This window comes from Sorex fumeus, unplaced genomic scaffold (assembly GCF_029834395.1).
Source record: "Sorex fumeus unplaced genomic scaffold, SorFum_2.1 ptg000116l, whole genome shotgun sequence".
NCBI classification, from domain to species: Eukaryota; Metazoa; Chordata; class Mammalia; order Eulipotyphla; family Soricidae; genus Sorex; species Sorex fumeus.
This window is the reverse complement of record NW_026606173.1, coordinates 2,501,497-2,507,130: the sequence shown is the minus strand read 5'-3', so window position 1 is coordinate 2,507,130 and position 5,634 is coordinate 2,501,497.

The following is a 5,634-nucleotide window of genomic DNA, read 5'->3' as shown; positions in this document are numbered from 1 at the left end:
ACTCCAGACTCGCAGTGAATGAATGGAACATTCTGTAGTGGAGATTGCAATGATTTCTGAAATCTGGATTGTGGGGACACGAAAATGAAGAGCTGACCAGTGTTGAGTGGATAGCCTGTAAAAAGCCTCGGCTTCGAATGTGAACAGACCACTGAAAACCAGTATTGCATTACTTCGACTTTCAGCAGTGGTGTAACGAAAGCCTGCGTGGAGTGCAGATTCAGATGAATTCCAGATTCCCAGTGAATGAATGGAACATCCTGTAGTGGAGATTACAATGATTTCTGAAGGCTGGGTTGTGTGCACAGGAAAATGAGGAGCAAAACAGGTTGAGTGGATAGCCAATTGAACAGCACGACTGCGAACATGAACAGGCCTCTGAAAACCAGCATTGTTTTACTTGGACATTCACAAGTGGTGTAAGATAAATCTGCAGGTAGTGGAGATTCAGTTGAATTCCAGATTCGCAGTGAATGAATGGAACATTCTGTACTGGAGATTGCAATGATTTCTCAAGTCTGGATTGTTTGGACATGAAAATGAAGAGCTGACCACAGTTGTGTGGATACCCAGTAAAAAGCAGGGCTTAGAGTGTGAACAGACCGCTGAAAACCAGCATTGTGTTACTTGGACATTCATAAGTGGTGTAATGAAAGCCTACCTGGAGTGCAGATTCAGATGAATTCCAGATTGGCAGTGAATGAATGGAACATTCTGTACTGGCGATTCCAATGATTTCTGAAGTCTGATATTGTGGAAAAGAAAATGAAAGGCTGACCAGGTTTGAGTGGATAGACAATTGAACAGCACACTGCGAGTGTGAAAAGGCGGCTGAAAACGAGCATTGGATTACTTGGTCATTCACCAGTGCTGTAATGTAAACCTGCCTGGAGCGGAGAGTCAGATGAATTGCAGAATCGCAGTGAATGAATGGAACAGTCTGTAGTGGAGATCCCAATGATTTCTGAAGGCTGGTTTGTGTGGAGAGGAAAATGAAGAGCTGACCAATATTGAGTGGATAGCCCATTGAACAGCACTTCTGCGAGTTGAACATGCCTCTGAAAACCAGTATTGAGTTTCTTGGACATTCACCAGTGGCGTAACGAAAACCTGCCAGGAGTGGAGGTTCAGATGAATTCCAGATTCGCAGTGAATGAATGGAACATTCTCTAGTGGTGATTCCAATGATTTCTGAAGGCTGGGTTTTGTGGACACGAAAATGTAGAGCTGAACAGGGTGGAGTGGATAGCCAAATGAACAGCACGTCTCTTAGTATGAACAGGCCACTGAAAACCAGCATTGGCTTACTTGGACATTCACAAGTGGTGTAACGATAACCCGCCGGGAGTTGAGAGTCAGATGAATTTAAGATTAGCAGTGAATGAACGGAACATTCTGTGGAGGAGATACCAATTATTTCTGAAGGTTGGGTTATGAGGACAGGAAAATGTAGAGCTGAATAGGGTTGGGTGGATAGCAAATTGAACAGCACGGCTGTGTGTGTTAGCAGGCGGCTTAAAACCAGCATTGTCTTCCTTGGACATTTACCAGTGGTGTCACGAAAACCTTCCAGGAGTGGAGACTCTGATGAATTCCAGATTCGCATGATTGAATGGAACATTCTGTAGTGGTGATTGCCAACATTTAGAAATCTGGATAGTCTGGACAGGATATTGAAGAGCTGACCGATATTGAGTGGATAGCCAATGAACAGCACGGTTTCGAGTGTGAACAGACCACTAAGAAGCAGCATTGCATTACTTGGACATTCATCAGTGGTGTAACGAAAGCCTTCCTGGAATGCAGATTCAGATTATTTCCAGATTCACAGTGAATGAATGGAAATTTCTGTAGTAGAGATTCCAATGATTTCTGAACGCTGGGTTGTGTGGACAGGAAAATGAAGAGCTGACTAGGTTTGACTGGATTGCCAATTGAACAGCAAGGCTGTGAGTGTGAACAGCCGCTGAAAACCAGCATTGGATTACCTGGTCATTCACCAGTGTTGTTAGGAAAATCTGCCTGGTGTGGAGAGTCAGAGGAATTCCAGATTCGCAGGGAACGAATGGAACATTCTGAAGTGGAGATAAGAATGATTTCTGAAGGCTCGGTGTGTGGAAGGAAAATCAAGAGCTAACCAGCGTTCACTGGATAGCCAATTGAACAGCACGGCTGCGAGTGTTAACACGCAGCTGAAACCAGCCTTGGGTTGCTTGGACATTCACCAGTGGTGAAACGAAAACCTGCTGGGAGTGGAGAACAAGATGAATTCAAGATTCGCGTGAATGAATGAAACATTCTGTAGTGTAGATTGCAATGGTTTCTGGGGTTTGTATTGTTTGAACTGGAAAAAGAAGAACTCACCAGTGTTGAGTCGCTAGACCGTGAACAGCACGGGTTCGAGTGTGAATAGACCGCTGAAAACCATCATTGCGTTACTTGAACATTCAGCAGTGGTGCAATGAAAACCTGCCGGGAGTGGAGATTCAGATGAATTCCAGATTCGCAGTGAATGCATGGAACATTCTCTAGTGGTGATTCCAATGATTTCTGAAGGCTGGGTTTTGTGGACACGAAAATGTAGAGCTGAACAGGGTGGAATGGATAGCCAAATGAACAGCACGTCTCGTAGTAAGAACAGGCCACTGAAAACCAGCTTTGGCTTAATTGGACATTCACAAGTGGTGTAACGAAAACCTGACGGGAGTTGAGAATTAGATGAATTTCAGATTTGCAGTCAATGAATGGAACATTCTGTGGAGGAGATACCAATTGTTTCTGAAGTTTGGGTTATGTGGACAGGAAAATGGAGCTGAAGAGGGTTGAGTGGATAGCAAATTGAACAGCACGGCTGAGAGTATGAGCAGGCCACTTAAAACCAGCATTGGCTTACTTGGATATTTACCAGTGGTGTCACGAAAACCTGCCGGGAGTGGAGATTCAGATGAATTCCAGATTCGCTGTGAATGAATGGAACATTCTGTAGTGGAGATAACAATGATTTCACCAGTCTCTGTGGTGTGGACAGGAAAATGTAGAGCTGGCCAGGGTTGAGTGGATAGCCAATTGAACAGCACCACTGCGCTTGTGAAGAAAACACTTAAAACATTGGGTTACTTGGACATTCAACAGTGGTGTAACGAAAACCTGCCGGGAGTGGAGGTTCAGAGGAATTCCAGATTCGCAGTGAATGAATGGAACATTCTCTAGTGGAGATTCCAATGATTTCTGAAGGCTGGGTCGTGTGGAAGGAAAATCAAGAACTAATCAGGATTTAGTGGAAAGCCAATTGTATAGCATGGCTGCGAGTGTGAACATGCAGCTGAAAACCAGCATTGGGTTACTTGGACATTCATCAGTGGTGTAAGGAAAACCTGCATGGAGTGGAGAGTCAGTTGAATTCCACATTCGCAGTGAATGAATGGAACATTCTGTAGAGGAGATTCCAATGATTTCTGAAGCCTGTGTTGTGTGGACAGGAAAATGAAGAGCTGACCAGGCTTGAATCGATAGCCAAGTAAACAGCAGGGCTGCGAATATGAACAGGCCGCTGAAAACCAGCATTGGGTTACTTGGACATTCAACAGTGGTGTAATGAAAACCTGCGTGGAGTTGAGAGTCAGATGAATTCCAGATTCGCAGTGAATGAATGAAACATTCTGTAGTGGAGATAACAAAGATTTCTGAAGGCTGGTAGTGTGGTGGGACAATGAAGAGCTGAACAGGGTGGAGTGAATTGTCAATTAAACAGCACGGCTGCGAGTATGAACAGGCCTCTGAAAACCAGCATTGGCTTACTTTGACATTCACAAGTGGTGTAATGTTAACCAGGCGGGAGTGGAGAATCAGATAAACTCCAGACTCGCAGTGAATGAATGGAACATTCTGTAGTGGAGATTGCAATGATTTCTGAAATCTGGATTGTGGGGACACGAAAATGAAGAGCTGACCAGTGTTGAGTGGATAGCCTGTAAAAAGCCTCGGCTTCGAATGTGAACAGACCACTGAAAACCAGTATTGCATTACTTCGACTTTCAGCAGTGGTGTAACGAAAGCCTGCGTGGAGTGCAGATTCAGATGAATTCCAGATTCCCAGTGAATGAATGGAACATCCTGTAGTGGAGATTACAATGATTTCTGAAGGCTGGGTTGTGTGCACAGGAAAATGAGGAGCAAAACAGGTTGAGTGGATAGCCAATTGAACAACACGACTGCGAACATGAACAGGCCTCTGAAAACCAGCATTGTTTTACTTGGACATTCACAAGTGGTGTAAGATAAATCTGCAGGTAGTGTAGATTCAGTTGAATTCCAGATTCGCAGTGAATGAATGGAACATTCTGTACTGGAGATTGCAATGATTTCTCAAGTCTGGATTGTTTGGACATGAAAATGAAGAGCTGACCACAGTTGTGTGGATACCCAGTAAAAAGCAGGGCTTAGAGTGTGAACAGACCGCTGAAAACCAGCATTGTGTTACTTGGACATTCATAAGTGGTGTAATGAAAGCCTACCTGGAGTGCAGATTCAGATGAATTCCAGATTGGCAGTGAATGAATGGAACATTCTGTACTGGCGATTCCAATGATTTCTGAAGTCTGATATTGTGGAAAAGAAAATGAAAGGCTGACCAGGTTTGAGTGGATAGACAATTGAACAGCACACTGCGAGTGAGAAAAGGCAGCTGAAAACCAGCATTGGATTACTTGGTCATTCACCAGTGCTGTAATGAAAACCTGCCTGGAGTGGAGAGTCAGATGAATTGCAGAATCGCAGTGAATGAATGGAACAGTCTGTAGTGGAGATCCCAATGATTTCTGAAGGCTGGTTTGTGTGGAGAGGAAAATGAAGAGCTGACCAATATTGAGTGGATAGCCCATTGAACAGCACTTCTGCGAGTTGAACATGCCTCTGAAAACCAGTATTGAGTTTCTTGGACATTCACCAGTGGCGTAACGAAAACCTGCCAGGAGTGGAGGTTCAGATGAATTCCAGATTCGCAGTGAATGAATGGAACATTCTCTAGTGGTGATTCCAATGATTTCTGAAGGCTGGGTTTTGTGGACACGAAAATGTAGAGCTGAACAGGGTGGAGTGGATAGCCAAATGAACAGCACGTCTCTTAGTATGAACAGGCCACTGAAAACCAGCATTGGCTTACTTGGACATTCACAAGTGGTGTAACGATAACCCGCCGGGAGTTGAGAGTCAGATGAATTTAAGATTCGCAGTGAATGAACGGAACATTCTGTGGAGGAGATACCAATTATTTCTGAAGGTTGGGTTATGAGGACAGGAAAATGTAGAGCTGAATAGGGTTGGGTGGATAGCAAATTGAACAGCACGGCTGAGTGTGTTAGCAGGCGGCTTAAAACCAGCATTGTCTTCCTTGGACATTTACCAGTGGTGTCACGAAAACCTTCCAGGAGTGGAGACTCTGATGAATTCCAGATTCGCGTGACTGAATGGAACATTCTGTAGTGGTGATTGCCAACATTTAGAAATCTGGATAGTCTGGACAGGATATTGAAGAGCTGACCGATATTGAGTGGATAGCCAATGAACAGCACGGTTTCGAGTGTGAACAGACCAGTAAGAAGCAGCATTGCATTACTTGGACATTCATCAGTGGTG